The 27,504-nt window shown below is 34.8% G+C and overlaps 1 long non-coding RNA gene across 5 annotated transcripts in view; it reads right to left on the bottom strand.

Annotated features, from left to right (window-relative positions):
* The window catches only part of LOC104005839 (uncharacterized), a 294,233-nt gene that overhangs the window by 136,479 nt on the left and 130,250 nt on the right, over window positions 1–27,504 (bottom strand). The window contains exon 2 of one of the 5 annotated variants that reach the window (XR_010155857.1): window positions 18,955–19,008. The exons of the other annotated variants lie outside the window; for them this stretch is intronic. This is a non-coding gene — a long non-coding RNA (uncharacterized LOC104005839). The remainder of the gene's footprint in view (window positions 1–18,954; window positions 19,009–27,504) is intronic. 5 annotated transcript variants of the gene reach the window in all.

Here is a 27,504-nt window from a genome sequence, read left to right as displayed (position 1 = left end):
AATCTTGGATCTGCCATGCACAAGTGATGTGAGGTTGTGAGCCTTGTTCCCTCATCTGAACCACAGAGAGAATAATAATCCCCTCTTGAGGGTGGCTGGGAAAATTTAATGAGGAAGCAAGTGAGAAATATGATAAGCAACTGTCATTAAAATAAATGTGTTTTTCCCCTTTAGTTTCTGTAAAATAAATACTTCATGTTTATTTTTAAAAGATGACAGGTTATTAGTAGCAATTGTTTTCGGTTAGCTAGGCAAGTGAAAAAAATACTGCTCAAACATGAGGATTTTTTTAAATTAAAAGGAATGGGACCGTGTTTGCAGCCAGAAAAACAAAACAAAACAAAACAGTCTCTGTAATTGCCCTACATGTCACCATGAACAGGATTGTGTATTTCACATTTTAAATCTAACTTTTTATAATGTTAGGTCTGAAATTTGTAGCTGGTTCTGCAAATATATTCAATAATATTCTTAAAAGCCTGAATTTGGGAAGCTCTCAATATACTCTCTCCACAGTAAGAGGTACATAAATATTTTTCAGGGAAACTCATAAATATTTTCCTATACTTGGAAATGATTATGTTTTCATTTTCAATATCTTGTATAGAAAAAATAAAATCTTTAATAGTGATTTTATGGAAATATTTAGAATTTTTATTAATAGTATTGCCTAGTAGAAACAGGAAGAAGTAAAGTTAGCTGGGTGTGGTGGTGCACGCTATAATCCTAGCTACTTGGGAGGCTGAGGCAGGAGAATTGCTTGAACCCGGGAGGTGGAGGTTGCAGTGAGCCGAGATCGTGCCACTGCATGCACTCTAGCCTGGGCAACAGAGCTAGACTTTGTCTCAACAAAAAAAAAAAAAAAAAAAAAAAAAAAGAATTACATTACTTGTTTTGTTCCCAAATAGCTTTTTTACTTCTGACAAGCCACCAAGTTTCCTTTCAGAGGTTATTGCAGATGAAAAAAATAGCTAAAATTATTAAATATTATGTTCTAGGCATTATGATTCCCATGTATTAAATAACTTAATCCTCTCAAGAAATGTGTGCAGGAACACTTTGTGGATAAGAAAACTGAGATACATGAGAGGTTTTCTTAATTCACATTGGTAATAAATGTTAAGTGAGGATCAAAACCAAGAAGTTCTAGCACCAGAGTTTATTATGCCTTTGAGCATTGCTGTCCTTCCCTCTGGAATTCCGTAGAATTCTGGAGATAACGCAACACAATGCATCAGCTGCTCTTCTCATTTCAAACATGAAGACAGTGAGGTATAGAAATGTTATAAGATACATCAGGTTAGATCACAGCTACATCTGGACTTATCACCCAGATCCCACAACTTTCTAATGCTTGTTTTACTACATTACCTTGACCTCTCTCTTCTGGGCATAAAATCATGATTTTATAAAACCAGTTTAATAAGGGTTAATCTTGTGACTGCAGCTGCTTAGTAGCATAAATGGGCAAAATTATTATTGTACTTTGACATACTTAGTAAAATGTCATGGAATGGGTCTCAGATTTTCCAGTATAAAATTGTTCTATATACTGAAAACCATAAAACGTTGTAAAAGACATTAAAGAAAACACAAATAAAGGAAGAGACAGCCCATTTTCAAGGATTAGAAGAATTAATATTGTTAAAAGTACCTACTACGCAAAGCAATCTGCAGATTCAATATACCCTTTATCAAAATTTCAATAACATCTTTGACTGAACTAGAAACATCAATCTTAAAATGCTTATAAAACCACAAAAAATACTGACCAACCAAAGCAATCTTGAACAAAAAGAACAAGACTGGAGGCATTACACACTCTGATTTAAAAATATATCATAATTATATTGTAATCAAAACACTATAGCACTGGCATTAGAAAAAAAAAGATGTATTAGCCAATGGAACAGGATGAGAAGCCCAGAAATAAACCCACACTTTTACAATCAGTTAACTTTTGACAAAGGAGCCAAGAACATACAATAGGGAAAGGCCAGTCTCTTCAATACGTGGTGTTCAGAAAACTGGTATACACATGAAAGGAATGAAATTGAATCCTTGCATCACACCATACACAAAAAAGTAAACTCAAAATGGATTAAAGACTTAAAATAAGACCTGAAATCATAACATTAGTAGAAAATAATAGAGAAAAAGCTCCATAACATTGGTCTTGGCAATACATTTTTTGATATGACCCCAAAAGCTCAGGCAGTGAAAGTAAAAATATACAAATAGGATGGCATCAAATTAAAAAGCTCCTGCATGGTAAAGAAAACAACAGACTGAAGAGACAGCCCACAGAATGGGCAAAAATATTTGCCTATCACACATATATAAAGAATTCAAACAACTCAATAGCCAGAAAACAAACAACCCACTTAAAGATGGGCAATGAACCTGAGCAGACATTAATCAAAAGAAGATGTACAGGCTCATGAAAAAATGTTCAACATCACTAATCATCAAGGAAATGCAAATTAAAAACACAGTGGTCTATCACCTCATAGCTGTTATAGAGTAGCCATTATCAAAAAGATGAAATATAAGTATTGGCAAGGATATGGAGAAAACTATTATACACTATTGATGAAAATGTATATTAATATAGCCACTACAGAAAATGGCATGGAGATTTCTCAAAAATTCTAAAAATAGAATTACATATAATCGGGTAATCTCATTTCTGGTTATATATCCAAAAATAAAATTGAAATGACTGTGCCAAATCACGATGCTCATGTTCATTGCAGCACTAGTCAAAATAGCCAAGTAATTAAATCAACCTTAGTTTTCATCAATGGATGAATGGAAAAAGAAAATGTTGTATACACAATGGAATGCTCTTCAGCCTTAAAAAAGAAGGAAATTCTGTCATTTGAGGCAACGAAGATGAACCTGGTGGACATTAATGTAAGTGAAATAAGCCAAGCATAGAAAGACAAATACGTGCCACATTTTCTTAAACCAGTCTATCATTGTTGGACATTTGAGTTGGTTCCAAGTCTTTGCTACTGTGAATAGTGCCGCAATAAACATACGTGTGCATGTGTCTTTATAGCAGCATGATTTATAATCCTTTGGGTATATACCCAGTACTGGGATGGCTGGGTCAAGTGGTATTTCCAGTTCTAGATCCCTGAGGAATCACCACACTGACTTCCACAATGGTTGAACTAGTTTATACACCATGGAATACTATGCAGCCATAAAAAATGATGAGTTCATGTCCTTTGTAGGGACATGGATGAAGCAGGAAACCATCATTCTCAGCAAACTATCGCAAGGACAAAAAACCAAACAACGCATGTTCTCACTCATAGGTGGGAATTGAACAATGAGAACACATGGACACAGGAAGGGGAACATCACACACCAGGGCCTGTTGTGGGTGGGGGGAGGGGGGGAGGGATAGCATTGGGAGATATACCTAATGTTAAATGACGAGTTACTGGGTGCAGCACACCAAAATGGCACATGTATACATATGTAACTAACCTGCATGTTGTGCACATGTACCCTAAAACTTAAAGTATAATTAAAAAAAACTTCAAAATTAGTACAATAAAAATAGCTAATACTTGTAAAAACAAAACAAAACAAAACAAAACAAAAAAACAATACTACATGATCTCACTTATATGTAGAACCCAAAAAGTCAAACTCATAGAAGTAGAGGGTAGGATGGTAGTTACCAGAGGCTGAAGGATGGAGGAAGGAATGCGGAAATGTTGGTCAAAGAGTATAAAGTTGCAGCTGGGAGAAATAAATTTTTGAAATCTATTGCACAGCAGGGTGATCATAGTTAATAATAATGTATTTTATATTTCAAAATTTATGAAAGTAAATTTCAAATGTCTAACTACAACAAACGGTATGTAAATGAAGTGCTAGATATGTGAATTTGTTTGATTTAATCATTTAATCATTGTACACATATAGCAAAACATCACCTTGTACCCCCAAAATATATACATTATAATCTGTCAATTAAAAATAAAATTAATTTAAAAATTATTTCTATTATGTTGATAGTACTGTTCTTTTATGGGTTTTATCTGATTTTGAAAGTTAGTAAGATCTTTTAATAAAAGGCTGTGACAGAGCCTATTTCCATGTGCTCTTCTAGTTACCCTTGTAATTATGTTGGTCACCTGTAAGGTAGACAGAAAAAAAAAAATTAAAAAATTTACTTCTCTAGCCATTTAAAACTCCCTACTGAGCCTATGAACCCTCTCGCCTGTCATGTTGACTTTGACAACCATTTTCTCCTGAAGGCATGGAAGAAGAAAGATGGAAATAGCTTAAATCCTAGAGTCAGTGCTGAGAAGAAAGACACCAAACAGAGACACCTGGCAGGCATCAAATGTTGCCTCAATGAGAAATAAACATTTCAAATATTAAGCCACTGGTATTTGGGCTTTATTGAGCAACACAGATATTGGGCTTTGTTGAGAAGCACAGATATTGGATTAGAAAATGAAATGAGACCGTTTTCACCAATAGTAAAAACCGGCAATTTGTTTAGCAAATCAATGACAAGTAGTTAGGAAGCTGCTAAAAGAGGCTGGGGAAATAAAGATACACATTTTGCACTAGCAAAACCTTTAGTAATATCATCTGTGGTAACTTAAAAAGCAGTTCTTATTTTACTAAATTTCATTTAAAGTCAGACTCCTGAATTCTAAAATCTCTATCATTTCTATCATAGTAAGTTATGATGAAGTTTTCACTTGGATATACAACTAAATTCTGGAAAGCAGATGTTCATCTGTAAAATGGGGATTATAACATTTATTTCTCAATGTTGAAGAAGATAAGAGAAAATTTGAAAGCACTTTGCACTATTAATATTGAGGTTGTCTTGAACAACTTGAATGAAAGTAGGGAAAAATTGAGAAGGAAACTGTGTGAGAAAAATATATTTAATTCTAGAAAGTATGATGACTCTAAAATATATTTGTTTCAATAATATGAAATTGGCTAATAGAACCAGTACACCTAATTATACTTTCAATTTTTATCATTAGCTACTTATGTAATTAACATGAAAATGTATAATTGTTGATATGGTTTTGCTGTGTTCCCACCCAAATTTCATATTGAACTGTAGATGTCACGAGAGGGACCCCACATGTCATGGGAGGGACCCAGTGGGAGGTAATTGAATCACGGGGTTGGTTACCTCCCTGCTGTTCTCATTATAGTGACTGAGTTCTCACGAGATCTGGTGATTTTATAAGATGCTTTTCACCCCCTTCACTCTCACTTCTGCTTGCTGCCACAACCTGTAGAAAGACATATTTGCTTCCCCTTCTGCCATGATTGTAAGTTTCCTGAGACCTGCCAGTCATGCTGAACTGTGTGTCAAACCTCTTTCCTTTATAAATTACCCAGTCTTGGGTATGTCATTATAGCAGCGTGAGAATGGACTAATACAATTGTTTATTCATTTTGCGTATATATAAATAAGTACTATAAATTATTGTTGGTTAAAAGCACAGATTTTAAAGTCCAAAATATCTCAGTTTAAATTAGTTTCTGATGAAATTTCACTCCATAACTTAACCCCCCAAAGCTTCAATTTTATCTAGATAATTTAAATAATGAAATTACTTCATTTGTTGGCCAAATAATAGAGAATTGTATGTTAATTATTTAGTATATTTTCTGAATCATAGTGTTAAAACATTGATAGCTATTTTGTTGTTGCATCAAACACTGTCATAATTATTATAACCACCTTTATACATGCTCATCTATCTTTCGCCAAAGATATTAATAACTGATGAGCAGTCTACAAATGGACTCAACGGGATCTTTAAATTTAAAACAATGGAGTTATCAGAAATTCTTACATTACATTGAAACATTTCCCCCCAAATTGTAAAGTGACCCCATCTTTCAGTAGAATGGTTGGTTTTATTGAAAATGGTAGAGGATTTTAAGGTGGTTAAAACAAAATTATTTTAAAATCTAGTGTATTGGAAAGAAAAAAATCTTTTGCCTCATTCTTGTTATTTCCATGAATATGAAGTGTAAATAGCCTTTTTATTGGAAATGATGAATATAAACATCACAACTAAATGAAATAAAATCACCCTTACTATCAATAAAGATTCAGATAGCATTAGCCATCAGCAGTCTCTATATAATTCTCTAACTTCAATTAAGAGTTTAGATTTTAAAATATGAAACCCTTGCTCTATTCAGTGAGGTTACGGTTTAGTTGTTTATTTAATCTTGACAGATTGCGTCCTGTTGTTCTGAATGAGTGCTCATTAATTTGAAGCAAGAAGTTGATCAACTTTTTAAGTTTTTGTTAATAATGCAGGAGAAAACTATTTTGGCTCAATATGTGATATCTTTTCCCAGGATTTTTCATCTGGAGGGCTCCTCAAATTTTTAAATTGTATCATAATTTTATTTAAAAGTTTTGTGGGAGGTTTTCAAAGTGCTCAGAAACCTCATGAGTTAAGAGTGTAATCCCAGAAAACCTGCGTAGTAATTGACAAGGAAATAATGTTGGGTAGGAAGCACTTTGCAAGAGGCTATTATGGATAGTGAGTTTCAATAATTTCGTTGAAATGGGGTGCAGTGACTCACACCTGTAATCCTAGCACTGTGGAAGCCTGAAGTGGGTGGATCACTTGAGCTCAGGAGTTTGAAACCAGTGTGGGCAACATGGTGAAACCCTATCTGTATAAAACGTACAAAAATTAGCAGGGCATGGTGGCACACACCTGTGGTCCCAGCTACTTGGGAGGCTGAGGTGGTAGGATCACTTGAGGCCAGCAGGGTGAGGTTGCAGTGAGTCAAAATTGCACTACTGCACTCTAGCCGAGGGAACACAGTGAGACTCTGTCTCTAAATAAATAAATAAACGAAATAAAAATAATGTCTTTGATACTCAGAAGGACTTTTAAACTACCCTGAATACAAGCCCCTGATTCTCAACCCCATGACTGTTTATAGTGGATCGTATCAAAATTTAAGAGGGAATATATATTTATATATGTATGTGAATAGTATTCTTTCTCTCTGTTTTTCTCAAAAACACATAAATTATCTACATTTTAAATTGAGATACAGTTGTGTGGAAAAAAGATTCCTTCCTAAATTAAATTTTAATTATAACAATGCATAATTAATCAGAGCAAAAATATGCAAACCACCTTAAAAAATCAAAATGGATCTGAGGTCACAAGACCTGATTCTATCTTGGCTGAATATACTAAGATAGGTAGGGAAAACACATGTTTTTAAGAAGAATTAGCTAGTCATAAAATAAATCTAAAATCATTGAGCACTTACTATATTCCAGGCAATATTTGAACTTTTCAAATATTTTTCACTGAATAATCAAACAAATCCTATTTCAAAAATATGCTTATTAACATATTAAAAGTAGGACATACAGGAAAATGAACTTGCCCATGATTATACAACTAGGAAGTCCTGGAACCAATTTAGAAAAAGAGTCAAGAAAAAGTAGTTTAGGAAAACTACTCAGGGCTCATCCTAGCACAGTTCAGAGTAAACATATTCCTATCCAATAGATTTGGAGTGTTTTACTCCATAGGCAAAGCTATTCCTACTGTGGAAATGGTGGATCTGAATCTGTTGCCATTAGACTTTTCTTTTTTTAACTAATGAAATCCATTTATTTGAAATCCATACTCACCAAGCAGTTTACAATCTGATTTTCCCATATATAAAAATAGAAGGAACTCATTATGTTGAAATAAGTGTTTTGATTTCATAGTTAAGTGTCTCCTTATAAATTTATAACATGCCATTTTAAATTTACACACCATTGTTTATAACAGGCATATTTTAATCATAATGTAACAGAATACCAGTCCAACAGTGGCTATAACTCGGGTTAGTTTTCCCCGATAACAAGAGGACTGAAGGTAGCGATCTGCTGGTGTTGGTTTCACAGCTTACATAACAATATCAGGATCAGAGTCTCTGAAATTAATTTAGCTTTCTTCTCTTGGTCACAAGATGGCTACCTCAGCTCAAGGCATCATGTCAGCATTTAAGGGAAGAATTAAGAGGAGGGGTCTGTGTCTCTGATATCTGGATATGTTATCAGGGGAGAGAAAGATTTTCCAGAAATTTCTCAGCAGACATTGGCCAAAATTGTATAACAGAGCTACTCCTACAAGTATAAAGATTGAAACAGTGAATAACAGCAAGGCCAGCTTCTCCTAGCATCACATGTGCAACACATTTTTACCAATTTTGAAATTCTAAAAATGCAATTAAAAATTTCAGTGTCAACAGCCAATTGCCACCACAGTAGGAATGTTTGTCTTGCAATTATTCTAATATTCTATCAATTCATTTCTTCATATCCAGGTACCTGTGGTCCCAGAATGGGTTCCTAAGAATAAAACACACTAGAAATCTGGGCAAGTCCACATTTGGTGGGCACCTTGATCAACCAAAATTTCATTTACATAAACACCAGTGAGTCCCATGGGAAAGAGTGGTGTGTTGGAGCACATCATCAAAAATTCAGGAAAAAAGACCCTTAACCACCATAGCACAAATAGGTTGAGAAAGAAATTTCATTTGAGGCAGAAAATTCCTGGTACAGGTTCCTAGGCTTTAGACTTTGGTGGACACCCGTAAGAAGGAATAATTTTGAGGGTAGAAGTGGGTAGTGACAAAATCTGTGGTCCAATCATTCCCAGAAACAAGGGAGTTGTGATCAATCTAAAGAACCAATGAAATGAAAAACCTCTGTGAATCAGGACCATTCCACTCTCCTCTTCATTCTATTCCCAAACTGGGGTTTGCAATTTGCTGGCAAATAATAGTTAATTTACTTGAATAAATCAACAGATAAATATAGCTAAAGTATTCTCAAACTGAAAGTACAAATCTTCAAAGTACAGCTCAGTAGAGTGGCTTCGTAAATGTGGGGATCATTGTCTTTCTATAGTCCTGAGGCATGCTCAGCGGAGGACAGTGAAAAAGAAGCTATGGTACTGCCGAAAGGAGCCATGGACTGAGGCTAGAGGCTTTCAATTTACTGGGTGAGTTTCAGGATCTACAAAGGAGAGGAAGAGAAGGGATTTGTAGCATAGTGGTAAAACAATACAAAACAAAACAAAACAATAAAAACGAGACTTGAGTAATAAACATATCTGGTCTTGGTCCAGCAACCTTGTGATGAACAGAGAGACACTCAGTGTAGATCCTCCTTCAAGGAAAAACGGGATGCTCCAGCTGTTGAAAGTGCTATTGGCAGAAGCCTACAGCTGTTAGCCCTTAAGGGGTTGTTTGAGCTGAAGAATTTCTCCCAGTTCACACTCTTCCTGCGGGTACATCCAATGACTGTAAGTGTTTCATTTCAGCTCATCCTGGGACAGTTCTTACAGGTCCACTTTAGCTCTGAAGTTCCCTGATGTGTCTCCTAAAATTGTCCAGCCTTAAAACTGGAGCTCTCCCTCTGCCTAGTCTTTTTTTTTTTTTTTGGGTGGGGGGGACGGAGTCTCGCTCTGTCGCCCAGGCTGGAGTGCAGTGGCGCAATCTCGGCTCACTGCAAGCTCCGCCTCCCAGGTTCACGCCATTCTCCTGCCTCAGCCTCCTGAGTAGCTGGGACTACAGGCGCCCGCCATTTCGCCAGGCTAATTTTTTGTATTTTTAGTAGAGACGGGGTTTCATCCTGTTAGCCAGGATGGTCTCGATCTCCTGACCTCGTGATCTGCCCGCCTCGGCCTCACAAAGTGCTGGGATTACAGGCGTGAGCCACCTCTGCCTAATCTTACTTCATTCCTTTTTCTTCCACAGAGGCCAGTTCCAAGGCACTTACTAATAACTGTATTGCACTGTAAATTTTGTCTCAGAGTTCTCTTCCTGTGAACACGAATTGTGACACACCTCACTGAGGGGCCCTTAATTATTCGCATTTAAAAAATGGAAATAACAGTACCAGTTTCAGAGTTTGGGGTTTCATATTTTGTTTACAAATATAAGCAAGAACTGTTGTTCTGACGTTATTTTTCACTAATGTTTTGCTATTGCACCTGCAGCCTGATTAGGTGTAAAAGCATGTGGATAAATAAACTACATACACAAAAATTAGTCTAATATCGCATGAACAAATAGCTCAATGTTTACATTGACACAGCATAGATAACATTGTAGTATAATATCAAATGTGTTTGTTTTGCTTTAATAATTTCAAATGAATATTAACACTTCTGTTTATATATCTTGGCATTTATAATAAGAAATTTTGCCAAGATTATGCTATTATGAAATAAATTAGTATTAAATATTTCTTCCAGAAATATTTCTGTTGCAATATATTCCATTAAGCACTTTATTATAGGACCACTATTTACTTTATTGTAATAGATACTTCAGTCGTTTTAAAATTTTATTATATTAAAATTGTTTATCTAAAATGACATCTAAGAACATATTCTTTTTTAAAAACATTTTATGAGCTAATTTTAGATGTTCATGATTTATACAATATTTCTCTTTGTTAGAGGAGACAGGTAGGTCTTTGAGATCATTTAAGAGACTGTTATTTCAGGTTCTTTGAAGCTAACTACAATTTGAAGCTAACTACAATTACTATAATTTTTACTGAAATTCTTTTTATCAAATATTACAAGCAGTAGAAAAATACAAAGGTAAATTAATCAGTGAGTTAATATAACTATAGACAAAAACTATCTTTTGTGTATGTAAAACTTTATTCCCAAAGCTATGAAGACATATAAAGAAAATGGATGACACTATGTTAATACATTGCAGAATACAAAATATAATCTGAAAGATGACATAGTTGAATAAACAAAAAGAAGACAGGATCAAATGAAAAACTATAGTCACTAATAATAGCAAATCTTCAAACAAATACGGGTGTTTATTTTCTATAAAACTGCATGCTAAGCACTACAGGGAATACAAAGAGAAGTAAATTTACAATTTAGTATGCAAAGAATAAAAGTGCACAACAATCGGGATATAGCAATGATAAGAAATAAAACATATGTTAAGTATAAAAATTATTGATAAATGCTAGCCAAGATCAAGAGAGGGAGACATCATATGTATTTGGTGGAAGAATTAGAAAGGAATGGAGAAAATAGCTTTCATTAATTTTATCTACAATTTCAACATGGTTGATATCAATATTTAGAAGGGAAGAGAGGCAGAATGGGGAAGGCATATCAAACAGAAAAACAGCCATTGTTGAATGAAGATCGTATAAATGTCTTGCATTTAAAATTTAAGAATATACCCTAATTCAACAAATATGTACAAGTTGGCCTGATTTTACACATAGACATTTTAGAGCAAAAGAACATGGAATGTAAAAGAATGATTTTAAAACTAATATCCCCGTTGGCTCCAACATCATTTAGGAGACATATTGCTAAAGCAGATGAGGAGAGGGAGGAAAAAGGTAGATTTCTAAACCGCAAAACAATAATTTATTAACATTCGCCCTGTCTGTTTCATCCTATTTAAGCCTATAATACTCCTTGTAAATTTGTGTGCTTGCAGCTTTGCAAGCTCAGTTTTCCCTCTGAGGCCTCAAATTCAAGTGAGATTATGATGATCCTTCCAGAGGTTTTATAAACCTTCTCGCCTACTAAACACTAAAATTCCTCCAAAATGTGACCCCTTTGGTTGACAAAAAATGAATACCTGGATTATTTGTTTTCTTTTTTAGTATTCCTCATTATCCTTTCAATTCTATTTTTCCTACTGCCAGTCATCTTCTACCTAATAACGCCTTTCCTTGACATCTGTTATGTTCTTCAAGATCTATATCATAATCCAATCTGCATGGACATGACATAGAACTCCTGAATTAGGTACTTTCTCTGCATTATGATACACCTTTTACATTTTCTTCCTTTCAAGTTCACTAAACTTGCTCTTATTCCCAGTATCAACTCCTATTCCTCAATCCTGCCAATTCACACAGATCTTGAACCTCTAATTAGAACGGACTCATCAAAAACTTAGTTTCCACCACGGCATCTATCGCAATTTCAGATTTCCCCAGAGTTTTATTTCCCTTTCCCTGTTTCCGGGCCAGGCTAGACCATGAATTCTTGGGGAATAAAGACTTAAATACATAAAGACAAATTCCCCTAAAAACAATCATGATACTAATCTTTTACTGGGAACTCACTACTGCAAAACATTATTTAATTCACATACTTTTTTTTTCATTTTTTTGCACACTCCCAAGAAAGCAATATCAATATTTACATATTCTTTTGAAATCTCCAATTTATACATTGTTTAATAATTTTCAGTGTGAATTTCCTCAGGTAAATTTCTCCCAAACTCACAGTAGATTAATTTTTTCACATATATCTCTTGTTCTATCATTTAGTTTCAGAGAAAAAAGTATCTCTTCTGAATTTCAATACTAACATTTATATTTTAAAAAGCTTGCCTTACTACTCTCTTCTTCCCTGCCAATGTCTGTTCCCCAAAACCGATGTTTACTCGAATGTTGAATATTCCACAGTAAATTCTATCAAGTCAAAAATCGAATTCCCCTTGCCCTCCTTTCTTCTCAGGTACTTAACATAGTCAACCAAACTATGGTATTTTTCACATGGTCTCACATCAGTTGTCTACTTGCACGGTATACATATTATGGTCCTGTTCCCCACCTTTTCTCAATCCTACTGCCACGAGGACCGAAGAGGCAGGACTCATGATGTATCTTGACTTCAATATTGCAAATACTTCTGGACTAGTTTAATTGATCCCATTGTTATTTATCTTCCATATATTGTAGCCAAATTAATCTTCTGGAAACAATGCAATATTACTTTGTTTGCTTCCATGAAAGCACTCTTTTGCCAAGCAGTCTCAATTCATTAGTCTGACCCTTAAGACTCTCCTTAACTAGTTGACTGTATTTTTACAATTTTACACTATTCCTCAAAATAGGCTTTATACTCCTTCAAAACAGAAATGATCCATAAAATGTAATGGTGGACTTTTTTTTTTTTTTTTTTTTTTTTGCCCTGTTTTAGCCCTCAATCACCTCTTGAACATACTTCATGTGTCAGAAGGAACTCCAGCTTTATGATTCCAGCTTCCATTGCTGTCAGGACACAGGCAATGTCAACCCAGTTCCCTAGTCAGATATACTGACTTAAAACATCAGAAAAGAAAGATAGGAAAAGAAAGACACAAAGACCAGGCGCAGTGGCTCATGCCTGTAATCCCAGCACTTTGGGAGGCCGAGGCAGGTGGATCATCTGAGGTCAGGAGTTCGAGAGTAGCCTGGCCAACATGGTGAAACCCCATCTCTACTAAAAGTACAAAAATTAGCCGGGCGTGGTGGGGGGTGCCTGTAATTCCAGGCACTCGGGAGGCTGAGGCAGGAGAATCGCTTGAACCCCGGAGGCAGAGGTTGCAGTGAGCCGAGATTGTGCCACTGCACTCCAGCCTGGGTGACAGAGTGATACAGCATTCAAAGGCAAAAATATGAACTTTTTTTCTGCAAAATTATCAATTTAGTGTTCTGTGACAATTACTTTTTATTTTATAACCTCTTCTTCTTAATCTTCTCAATTTGGCTATTCACCCACAACCATATGAACGTATACTTTAAATATAACTTGGACTTCCTATGGAGTAATCAAATGTGCACTTTTAGGCTTTAGTTCCTGTAAATTTTGCTGCAGAATTCATTACCTCTAACCAACTCTTTATTCTTAAATATGATCCTTTTTTTGTCTAAAATTTCATATTCCTAAACTTCCTTTCACCTGACTAGTCATTATCTGTCTGTCCCTTTGCATTCTCTCTGCACTAACCCTCCAAATATGGATATTTCTTGAAGCTCAAAGAAAAAATGATACCCGTCTCTACTAAAAAATACAAAAAAAAAAAAAAAAAGAAAAGAAAGAAATTAGCCGGGTGTGGTGGCGGGTGCCTGTAGCCTGTAGTCCCAGCTACTCGGGAGGCTGAGGCAGGAGAATGGCGTGAATCCGGAAGGTGGCGCTTGCAGTGAGCTGAGATCATGCCACTGCACTCCAGCTTGGGCAAAAGAGTGAGACTCCGTCTCAAAATGAAAAAAAAAAAAAAGAAAAAAAGAAAAAATGATGCTCTTTCTCTATATTTCTTCTCTTGTTTTGATCCTCAATAATGGCTGTATACTGATGATGCTAAAATATATTTATCTCTGCCTTCTTTTATAAGTTTTTGTTACATATCTCCAACCTTTTCGAGAATATTGACACTGAATATCTCACCATAGTCCTAAATTTTTTACAGCTAGAACTTAAAAAAGCCTTCTATCTCAACTTTCTGTTTTCTATCAATAATACTATTATTCTTCCTATAGCACTACTTCAGAATACCTATCCTTTGGGATACTCTGTATAAGGCAGAGTCATAACCAAATTGGAACATAAACTTTATTAAATGGTTACATCGTTCAGTGTCCAAATAACTGAATAGCAAATTAATAGACTACTAAACATTCTCTTCTCAATCAGAATTATTAAGGATAGAGTGATAAGAAAACTTAGCATCAGACATGACATCTCATCAATTAGTGAGTACAATAATTATATCCATGGCTAAATGAAAGAGAGAAAAAGGTCCATGTAAATTTACATTACCTCTGTTTAAAATTTCTTTTAATATTATAAAACACAATTACAATGAAGCTTCAAACAATAAAAAGTCCCTTTATCAAATTTTTGACATATCTAAGGTGCATAAGTCCTTGTACTCTACCTTTCGTGAACCTCACAATGTAAAATTTATAACTTGTTTTAAAATTGCTATCAGTAGGAGCATATAGATTAATTCAATAATAGCTTTGTTCATTTTATGATTATAATAACTTTTATAAAAAACTTTGATTTGGGGTTTGTGCTATTGTGTAGCACAAACTGTACAGTATTCTATAAAAATATCTATTTTTGGTTTCTGTTACTGACATTCAAAATTCAACATAAGAGGAGGCAGAGCAGATAAAAATGAAGAAGACCAAGAAAAGGTTCTCTGAATTGTTTGGGGGAGACATGAAGCCTGTAGGGAGATAAATGGTGGATGTTTGACATTTAACAAAGAAGGCAGAACTTGAACAACATTTATAGAAAAGTGGAGGCTCTAACCAAAGGATTAGTTTAGAAAGAGGAAGATATAAGCATATTTAGAAATAAAGGGGTGAAGATAAATTGCCATTGCTACCAATAGAGAAAATAATTATAGCACTGAAACTCAAAGGATGTGGCATAGAATACTTTTTGGAATATATATATATAATCTCCTCTTTGGAAAAGAGGAAAAGCCTCACAATCATAAAAAAGAAGTATAAGTTATATTCAGAATCACCTACTTGCTAAGGCAGGATAGAAACGTATTCATTTCAGAAAGAAATGGGTCAAAATTATCAGTACAAACATATTGTAGCATGTAAGTTTATTACATTTCTGACTCCAGTGACATAAATTGTAGGAATTCCAAATTTCTAAGAATGTATTAAAATATGTATGCAATATTGGAAATCTATGAAATTTGCCGCATTGATTACACAGAATGTTCAGGACAGTAAAAACAGAACAAAATAAAAACTATCAATGAATAAGAAAGAAATTATAACACTCATTTTCTTGCATTCTAATTATGTAACTATCCACTAATCAATAAAAGCATAAACAGTTTTTTATCAGGTAAAATGGTGACCCATGTCCATTTCTCTTATTCGTATTAATGGGTCAGGGCAGAATCTTAAGGTTGTTGGAATCAGTCTCAAGTTTTAATACTGAAAATAGAAAGAATAGCCTGGGCCTGGTGGCATACACCTGTAATCCCAGCTACTTGGGAGGCTGAGGGGGGAGAATTGCTGGAACCCAGGAGTTTGAGGTGCAGGGACCTGTGATTGTGCCACTGCACTCCAGCCTGGGTGACAGAGTACAACCCTGTCTCCAAATAAATAAATAAATAAAATAAAAAAGGAAAAGAAACAAATAGATTACATATAATGTAGAATACTTTAAAAATGAGAACTTTATTATAAGAAAATTAACAATTCAAAATGCAATGCTATTCATACTAAGATTTTGTCTCTATGATGGAAGACTTCTGTGTAAAATGAAAAAAAAAAACACACACACACAAAAAAACAAAATCAATGAATAGTTATTGTAGTGGCCATGGCCATGTAGTAGTGAAATAGTTCAATATTTAGGCCGGGCACGGTGGCTCATGCCTGTAATCTCAGCACTTTTGGAGGCCAAGGTGGGCAGATCACAAGTTCAGGAGATCGAGACCATGCTGGCTAACACCGTGAAACCCCATCTCTACTAAAAATACAACAAATTAGCTGGGCGTGGTTGCACGCGCCAGGTACACAGGAGGCTGAGGCAGGAGAATTGCTTGAATCCGGGAGGCAGAGGTTGTAGTGAGTCTAGATCATGCCACTGCACTCTAGGCTGGGCAACACAGTGAGACTCATCTCAAAAAATAAATAAATAAATGAAATAGTTCCACGTTTAATTGAAAATATACAGTTCATGCAAATTAACTAAACCAATGTCTTTCATTTTTATATCACAAAATCATCTCTCCTGCAAGCTGTATGATTGATTCACAGCTTCTGCCAAGCAGCAGTGAGTTCACAGCCTCAGGTCCTTTTCCTGAGCTGCCTTATCTCTTACATTCTATTGTGTATTCTTTGTTTTTTCTGAGGTTATATTTTCAAGTTAAGAGTTTTCCTTTCGAAAACACATGGCAAGATGCCAGAAAAGTAACTCAAGTGGTTTTTGGATGACTGGAGTAATTTTTTAGTGTTTTGAAGTTTCTGAGTTTTCTATATGGGCTTCTCTGATTTTTGTAATAAAACAATTTCACTAAAATGTGATAATATTTTTTAAAATAAGCAGGTAGCATCAATCATTGAGCCAAAGAATGAAATCCTGAATGTATTTAATGAAATTAGTACAAAATACACCAAATAAATAAATACAATATATACACCTATAATGGCATTTAAATATTCATCTTTTCACACTATTTTCTGCCCCAACATAAACTCCCACATAAAATAATGAGCATGAAGACAATATGGTGATCATAAGATTGCTTCATATCTTCAATGACCAAAATCTTTCTGTCTTTTTCTTTGAATTCTGATTCAAAGATCACTCAAGAATAACTTGACAATTTTTCAGTGGTATAAGGTTTCAGGAGGATTCTATACTTTCACACTGTATTAAAGCATCAACTATGCAAGTGCTCTTAGCTGGGATGCTATTAGGATGACATGTTGACCTTATCATCCAGAATCATAGAGTTCTCAACTCTGGCATCCATTAACTGATTGCAGTCTCATTGTGGCTACAGAAGCAATTGATCTCATCTCCTTTTAACTCTGAAATCTTGAAAATATATCTAACCTGCTCAGCTATGACTCTGTCACCAGTGCCCTTTCTGACCCTAGCTAGAAAGAATTTAACATGTTTGGTTCAACTTTATGAAAATTACTGTGAAATAACCCTTGCTGTTGGTCACTTATTTCTTTATTAAATAGCAGTTTACAGAGGAATGACTGTGTGCCAGAAACTGCTAAGTGCTAGAGGTACAGACATCACTAAGACAAGCGTAAGTACAGCGTGTTCTGAAAGCTTACAGCTACGGCTCTTGCCCTAGCTTGAGAGGTCAGGGCAGAATTCATCACTAAGGCAGTGCCATGTGAGATGGGATGCAAATAATGAGAGAGAATCACTAGGCATAGGGATAGAAGGAAGACAGGAATCTAGCGCCCCCTCCCAAAAAAATGGCACTATGTGAAATAACCGTAAGGCAGGAAGTAAAAGGACCCATTCCAAAAATATGAAGCAGGTGAGAAGTCAAATCAGCCCCCAGAGATAACATGCTATTGGAAATTAGAAAGCACTTTAGGGATATAAGCATAGTAGAGACATATTTATGCCAATTATTTTTAAAAGATAACTCTGGCTAAAATGTGATAATTTCATTAGGCAAGACAAAAGAAGGAGAAAGACCAAAGATGAGGCCACTCTGGTATTCCTGAAGAGACCTCTGCCTTTGGGAGATGGATATAAAGAAACTACTATTAAATAGGTCTTCCAGACTGGATGAGCTAGACCTGATGCCCTAAAGACAGGGGCTAAGGGTAAGAGAGTTATCAAGAATGGCTGGGTTTCTCACCTAGATTTTTCCTTAGTTTATGTGCTAGCTGTTAAGCCTGGGTATAAGCTGCATTAAGTGCTTATTTTGGTAATTTTCCCCATACTCCAATCTTTTAGAAGTCAGATGACAGATATCCTCAGGCTGACTGCTTGAATGCTAACTTAGACCTTCAGTCATTGCCTGTTTGTGGATTTTCCATTGCCTGCCTATTTTAACTCCTTATTTTCAATTTTCTGACCTTGAATGACTGCCTCAATTACTGCATTTATTCTTTTTTCCACCCTCTGTATTTTAAATTGTTTATTTTGTACTGCTCCATTAAAAAAATAAGGATACTTTTAAAAATACCTACAATAAAATAAAAAATAAGAATTCAAGTGAAATCCAAAAACTGAGTGAAAGCTGGGCCAGATTTGTGCAGGTCAATAGGGTGTGAAGCTATTTTTATAAAAAGAGTTGCAAGTTTTAAATATCACTTTGTGGTGGACAAAGCAAAAAATAAAATATGATTTATTGCCCAGTTCACATTATCTACAAAAGGAAATATGTCAATTATTGGAGGAAAGCTGTAGATTTCTTGGCACTTAGGAGTGACACATTTCTCTCAAAAAAGAGAGCCTAAATGATGCAGTGTTACAGCTCAACATCCCTGCACTAAATATAATGCTGACTTTCATATACTACTTCTTTCTATTAGTCCTTTTCCACATTGTTATAAAGAACTACCTGTGACTGGGTAATTTATAAAGAAAAGAAGTTGACTTTACTCACAGTTCCATAGGCTGCACAGGAAACATGGCTAGGAGGCCTCAGGAGCCTCATGATCTGATGGAAGATGAAGGGGAAAGGAAGCAAGGCACATATTACAGGGTAGCAGGAGAGAGAGAGAGAGAGAGGGAGACAGTCAGGGTGAAACCACCAAACACCTTTAAACCATCAGTTCTCATGAGAACTCACTCTTTATCATGAGGACAGCATGAAGGAAACCACCCCCACGATCCAATCACCTTCCACCAGGTCCCTCTACATGTGGGGATCACAATTCGAGATGATATTTGGGTGAAGACACAAAGCCAAACCATATCATTTTTAAAGTATTTAACATATTAGTATGAAGAGGTAGTGCACAGTTATTCTAAAAATAATTCTCAGTGCTATCCAAATATATTATTTGATACAGGAATAAGTTCTAGATTATAGAAAACATATTTGCATTGAAATGGAGAAAACAGAATAAAAGGGAGGTACATTTCACTTGGGCAGAATCTAATAAAGTGGGACAGATTTCTTACTATACACAATCTTCACCTCAAGACTCTAACACGCTCACCTAAGGGAGTATTACCTCCGGTATGCACTACCCAATTCTTGAAGTATTGGGTAACTGGGTATACTTCAGGTATGCTAGAGAGAAAAAAAAATTGAGAAACACTGATATTGGGATATGGATATAGGCTATGTCTCAAACACCCCTTTTTCCAACACACACACACACACACACACACACACACACGCAGATACACACACAAAATCTCTCACTTAGATGGAATTTTGACAGAAATTGGATGAAAGCTCGTTCAGGGTCCTATATGTGAAATAGCATTAATGTTGTGATTAAGAGCACTGTCCCTAGACAGAGGTTGTCTAGACGTAATCTTGGGTGAATTACCAAATCTTCCTATAAACCAGTTTTCTCATCATGGAAAGAAAAAAGAAATAAATCTTATATCTCTAATAAGATTGTTGGGAGAATTAAATAAATTAATTTGTATAAAATACTTAGAAAATTGGTTGGCATGTAATATGTACTATTCATTGTTTATTGTTATTGTTGTTGGGTTTTTTTTTTTTTTTTTTTTTTGAGACGGAGTCTTACTTCATCGCCCAGGCTGCGATGCAGTGGTACAATCTCGGTTCACTGCAACCTCCGCCTCCCGGGTTCAAGTGATTCTTCTGCCTCAGTCTCCTGAGTAGCTGGGACTATAGGCATATGCCACCACGCCTGGTTAATTTTTACATTTTTAGTAGAGATGGGGTGTCAGCATATTGGCCAGGCTGGTCTTGAACTCCTGACCTCGTGATCCACCTGCCTCAGCCTCCCAAAGTGCTGGGATTACAGGCGTGAGCCACCGCACCGGCCTCTTTATTTGTTTTTAAAACTACAAGAAACCTGGTGGGCAGGGTGGCTTACAACTATAATCCCAGTGCTTTGGGAGTCTGAGGCAGGAGGATCACTTGAGGCCAGCGGTTTGACACAAGCCTGGGCAATATAGTGAAACTCTGTCTCTACAAAAATGAAAATAAAAATAAATTAACCGGGCATTGGTGGTATGCTCCTGTAGTCCTAGATCCTTGGAAGGCTGAGGTGGGAAGATGCCTGGAACCCAGGAGTTTGAGCTGTGATGATACCACTGCACTCTATCTTGGGTGTCCCTAAAAATAAATAAATAAATAAATAAATAATATTTTTTAAAATTACAAGAAACCCTTTGTAAGAATTTGAAGGGCTATTACTCTCTATTTTTCAGTATTTTTTTAAAAACATTCAGCATACATTTATTACATATCTACTGTGTCAGGTCCCATAGTAGGGTACATTAAGTCAACTGTGAGTATGATAGATTTTCAGCTGCCAACCCCTAAGCTCCCTAAATATGTTGATGAAAAAAGCCTATTTAACCTTTAAAGATTTCTCTCTCTTTTGCTTTCTTTTTCTTTATCTTCATTTTAAAAACTTTTCTCATAACTCTTCAAATAGATACTATACACAACACATAGTTTAGAAAACTTGCCTAGCCATATTGCTTGAATATATACAACTTTGTAGATTAACTGAAGAGATAAAAATGTTCAGTGTTGTGAGTGAAAATTTAGGAGCCACATCTAAGAGCCCACCTTTATGTTGAGGTTGGCTTTTAAGTACTGAGTAGTGTCTGCAGATATGGACTTAATCCTAGATATGGACATAGCTAAATCTGTTCATTCATGGAGGAAGTTTTGCTCTAGTCTATAGTTTTCCCCCATATTACTCTACCTCATCCTGAAGGAGAATAACATACAACCACTGATAACTTCTGTGGATCCAAAAACTATTTATATGCGTCACAGGGCAAATCCCCAAATCGTGATTCAGCCAGGCAGCCCATATAGGTTCTTAGCTTCATGCAGGAAGGAATTCAAGAGCAAACAGAGAGTATAAAATGAAAGCAAGTTTGTTAAGGAAGTAAAGGAATAAAAGGGTGGCTACTCCATGAGCACAGCAGCCTCAAGGGCTGCTGGTTGGCTATTGTTTTGGTTATTTCTTGATCATATGCTAAACAAGGGGTGGATTATTTATGAGTTTTTTTGGGAAAGGGGTGGAGAGTTCACGGAACCAAGGGCTCCTCTCCTTTTCAGACCAATATACGGTAAACTTCCTGGAGTTGCCACGGCATTTGTAAACTGCTATGGCTGCTGGCGAAAGTTCTTTTAGTATGCTAATGTATTCTAATTAGTGTATAATGCACAGCGAAGACAACCAGAAGTTGCTTCCATTGCCATTTTGGTGTTGACTGGCTTTTTTTTTTTTTCTTTGAGACGGAGTCTCGATCTGTCTCCCAGGATGGACTGCAGTGGCACGATCTCAGCTCACTGCAAGCTCTGCCTCCCGGGTTGACGCCATTCTCCTGCCTCAGCCTCCCGAGTAGCTGGGACTACAGGCGCCTGCCACCATGCCCAGCTAATGTTTTTTATTTTTAGTAGAGACGGGGTTTCACCGTGTTAGCCAGGATGGTCTCGATCGCCTAAACTCGTGATCTGCCTGCCTCAGCCTCCCAAAGTCCTGGTATTACAGGTGTGAGCCACCGCGCCCTGCCAATCAGCAGGGTTTTTGTGACCTGTGACTTGTGAAACAAGTCTGCCGAGTTCCTATCTCATGTGTATATTCCTGGTAACATTTGAACGTGACCAGAACTAATACTCCATTTCAATGAACACAAGTCACATGTACTTAAGTATTCAGAGATTGAAATCAAGGTATGTTATTCAAATGGTCTTATATTAGCATGCATATTCATTGAGCTCTTAAATTAAAATTATATACCATGAATATATGCATATCCTTTATGCATATCCTGAATGCATATTAGGAAGCTAAGATTTAAATATTGTATTTGGATTTTTGGGGGCAGAAAAGTAAATTGTGAACTAAAATTTTTTCTAAAATTATTTGTGACATTGTTTTCTCCGCTAAAGAAATGAAAATCCAAAAACACTCTGAGAATACATGTCATCATTATTTTTCTTAATGGAAAACATTCATTTTTATGTCAGAATTAAACTGTTAGTACCTCATAGGAAAACATTTTACATATTGAGTATATGAAAACATTTAGGATATTTAGGTAAACCCTTTAATGGATTTGAAGAAAATATTTAGTTTATCAAAGGAAAATATTCAAGAAGTTAAAATTAAATTTAAAAAATAAAAAACATAAAACTTTCTAAGATACTTATTCTGGTAGACAGCTTAGTAACAAATACTTTACAAAGTCATCTTTTAATTTTGTTCTAAAGTATTTATTAAAATATATTCTTAACATATTAAAGAAACACTGTGGAATACAGTCAGTACTTCATATAGTTCAATATTTAAAAGTGCTTAAAAATGTATATGTAGATATCCATTTACTTATATATTTAATACTAATGTAGATGGCAACATGGTAGCTATATGTTTAAACTAATAGGTGTCTGATTATAATAACAAAAATAGGATTTTTGTATAGTTTCAGAAGTCAGATATTTTTGAAGAAAGGCAAATTTCATATCAGAGACATGCATATGATTCCCCAACTCAGAAGCAGTCTACCACAGAGATAAGAGTTGTTTCTGGACATGCACAGACTGTTGTGATTTGCAACTCCATGATCTCAGTCTTGGGACAAGTTGCATAACTTGCTCCTGCATAATATACCTAGAAGGTTCAATAATCATTTTGGGGAGACTGACTAAACAATGAGCAAACCTAAGAATCAGTTTTTTCATTTTCTCAAGGTACTTGATAAAGCAGGTAAACATAAAGGTAAATATTATGGTTGTTTATAATTGTTATTTACATTATTATTGTTTATTAGATATTAAGATTATGGCTTCAAATTATTTGACATTATAAATATTTGATGCTATCATAAATATTTGATGCTATCATAAATATTAATTAGAAGTCATAATCTTAATAATATCTAACAAACAATAATAATATAAATAACAGTTATAAATAATCACAACTCTTGCCAGGCCTTCCAAATGGTTGAGCAATGAAAATAGCTTAACCAAAATTTCTCCCTTTAACAGTCATATAAAAGCTACAGTAGTGCATTTTTAAAATAAAATAAAATATCAGAGACAGAATTAGAACACTTTGAAAAATAAGTTTAAAATAACTTGTTAAAATTCTCCTAGAATATTTAACACTGGTATTCTATTAAAACCTGCTAACTATAAAACTAACGTCAATGAGATCTACATTCATTCATAATATTTATAAACAAATCAGTATTATTTTTAAATATTAGCATTAAATAACATAAGAAATTATGAGAAAAATAAACATTCATAAAAAATGTAAAGAAGGAATATGAGGACTCTAATTTCTAATAAATACCTTTAATTATGGTATTAATTATGATACATATACTATGTTTTTCCAGAGTGACATTTTAAAATTAAACTGTATTTTATTTATGTTTTACCTGTAAAAGTGTACTAACACTGTAATGCCAGATAGATAGATATAGATAGATAGATAATAGATAAAACAGCACTTTGAATACTTCTCGGTTTCCAATTTGCAGAAAATATTGTAGGATGTTTTTCTTGTTTCAAAGCTTTATTTTCCTAAAAATAAGTACAAAGTTCTGTTTTATGATAATCTCTGACATTTTGAGTCTTCTGGAATAAATCAGTTATTTTAATTTGAAAGTGTTTTAAATGTCTGTTACAAAATATTTTTCATATATATGCAATTACCTGTGTTTTCACATTTGTTCAAACAGATTTGTATTAATTTGCAATTGTTTTAAGCAAACTAAAGCTATGCCTCAATTTTTTTGATTTTCTAAATTAGCAATTCTTCTCTCCTGGCAAACCATAAACTGTTTCAAGAATGTCACTTTCTGCTCAGCTACAGAGATATCTTTGTAAAGAGCATAATTTCTAAGAATGTGGAGATTAACACATGTGAGAGTCACTCACATAGTTATTATTTTATTTAAATATAACTTCTCCATAGTTACATCATAATGTAGATTCCATTCATCTGCTTAATAGTCTTAATATAATGTAATCTCAAGGTAATTGCTAACCTAAGAGCAACCTCTGCTGGCAAACAGAGGTTGAGCTGCAAGCAGTTTTACAGTAGTTTTACAATGCTTTTTCACCATGCCAGATTAACAAGTATATTTTGGAGGGGGTTTTAACATTTTAATTTTATACAGCAGTGTGAAAAATTGTATAGTTTCAACTTAAAATTTAAAATGAAGGTAACCATAAGTGTTTTTAAGATTAAGCAAAAATCAGAAATTCTATGTTAAAAGCTTGATTTTAAATTCTCAGCTTTGGAGTTTGAGACTCATGTATGAAGTACAGTTAAATGGGGATAAGAGCTCAAATTTCACAGAACTCTTCATAATATTAATAAGAAAATATTATATCAAAAAGTTTATTATAAAATACAAAGTACTATATAAATAAGTAAATTCTAAATTTTAAAGATGATTTCAATATAATGAACAAAACAGACACGATTAATAAATTTTTTCCAGGTAAATATAATTGTAAATGAGAGGTCATATACAGAGAAGGGACAAGAAAACACTTTTTTTAAGAAGCATATAAAAGAAATGTTACCTAGATAAAACTTTCAAACATTACGTCTATTAAATATACACTCACTCTTGTGTTTATGTTACTAAAGCACACAGAGTTGAACCATAAAAATGTGAGTTGCATACTAGTCCATAATTACTTAGTAAATATATGTAATTGCCTTGTCTTTTGGGTTAGGTACTATGGAGGAATATCATATAAAGGCATACACATCTACCATGGTAAAATTAGATCCACAAAAATAACACACTTGTACAATAGTGAATAACTCAGATCTGCAAACACTGTGTGACCGTTTAGCTATACAGCCTATATCCATTTGACTGCTGTATTTATTTTGTGTAGAATCATCCCTCTATACTTCATCGGGACTTCTTCATATGGCCTAGAAAATATGTAATATTTTATGTCTAGTGATTTTTCAATACAGAGCCACTTATACAACAGAACTCTCTAAATCTGACTCATACTTTCCAAATGTATTTCCTACATGATTTTGTCATTCACGTTTACCTAGCCTACCAATTTTTTGGACAAACCTTGGCACTTTCTTCTTAACAGCAATAGTAGCTAATATGAAAGCCTAGTGCAATAGTTCTCAAAATGTGATCGAGACTCCTGGAAGTCCCAAAACACATCCATGGGGGTTATGAGGTCAAAACTATTTTTGTAATGCTAAAATGTAGTTTCCAATTTTCATAGCGTTGACATTTGCACTCAAGGTGCAAAAACAGTGATGAAGAAAACTGATGGTTTCTGGGCACAAATCAAGGAAGTTGTACCATACTGTACTATTAGTCACTGTATTCTTCACCACCACACACTCATAGTTTAAAAAAAAAAAAAAAACAGATTCAGATTCACATAAGGACGGCCATGAAGCATGGAAAGTGTGTATAAGCGCTTCTGCTGCACACTAAAGTATGATGCTCATCATGAGAAACAGCAGTTATTCAATTATGTGATGTGATTTTAGAGTTGAACTAGTTGCTTTTGCTTTTTACATGGAAAATCATTTTTACTTGAAAGAACAATTGACAGACTAACTACAATTATTCAGAGGATATTTGGCAGAAATGCTTTTAAAAATGAACAAAGTAAGCTTACCCTTAAAAGAAAACAACTGACATTGTTTGTTGTTAATAATAATATTCAAGATTTCGGCCGGGGGTGGTGGCTTACGCCTGTAATCCCAGCACTTTGGGAGGCCGAGGCGGGCGAATCACCAGGTCAAGAGATTGAGACCACCCTGGCTAACACAGTGAAACCCCGTCTCTACTAAAAATACACACACAAAAAAAAATTGGCCGGGCATGGTGTCAGATGCCTGTAGTCTCAGATACTCAGGAGGCTAAGGTAGGAGAATGGCATGAACCCGGGAGGCAGAACTTGCCGTGAGCCGAGATCACGCCACTGCACTCCAGCCTGGGCAACAAAGTGAGACTCCGTCTCAAAAAAAAAAAAGAAAAGAAAAAAAATTCAAGATTTCAAGCAAAAATAAGAAGTACAGAAAACTTACATCTGTCGTCATAAGCTTAAGATCTTTCTAATAATTCGAGACTTCCCTAAAGCAATTGTTGGTGACAATAAATGTGATTTTCTGATGTTGCATAATAAAATGTGTTTAACATTTGAAGATTGGCATAAATCAATAAACCAGCATTTTTCAAATGATCCTTATGTGATGATACAAAGTTATGCATCAGTAAGGATGCATTCAAAGAATATGATACATCATTGGATTTCAAGAGTTCAAAAAGTTCATTGATATGATTTCAGATTTCACCTTGCAGTTAAACATTAAGAAACTATCATATGCCAAGTTTTGGTGTAGCATCAAAGGAGAATAGCTACAATTACATGAAAAGCTTTTGAAAATATCCATCCCTTTTCCAACTATGTATCTGTGTGAGACCAGATTTTCTTTATATAGGTCTGCAAACACAGCATTGCGCACCAGATTGCATGCAGAAACAGATAGAATAATTCAGCTCTGTTTTATTAAGTCAAAGAGTACAGAGACCTGCAAAAATGTAAAACAATGCTATTTTTATCAATTAATATTTTTGTCTGTAAAACATAATCCCTTTTTCCTAAAAAACATTACTTAGTTTAGCTTGTAATGAATTTACTACTGCAATTTTAAATTAATAAAGAAATATTTTTAATTCTTATATTGTAAATATTGATAACTATAATCTACATAAATCCTTTAGGGTATACAATAATTTTTAAGTTGTAATTGCTATCTAAAACCCCCAGTTTTAGAACTATTGGCCTAATATGTGCTAGATATTAGTCTAATGTCTGCAGATACTGTTTTGTTTAATTCTCAAAACAACCTTGTGAATGAGTAATACTATTTTTATGATCTATAGATAACATGGAGGCACAGTAATTTGTCAGAGGCCTCATAGCTAAAACGGAGTAAAGACAGGATCTGAATGCTAGGTC

This window comes from Pan troglodytes, chromosome 2 (assembly GCF_028858775.2).
Source record: "Pan troglodytes isolate AG18354 chromosome 2, NHGRI_mPanTro3-v2.0_pri, whole genome shotgun sequence".
NCBI lineage: Eukaryota > Metazoa > Chordata > Mammalia > Primates > Hominidae > Pan > Pan troglodytes.
The sequence above is the reverse complement of the archived record's forward strand: the minus strand, read 5'-3'. Positions and strand labels throughout refer to the sequence as shown.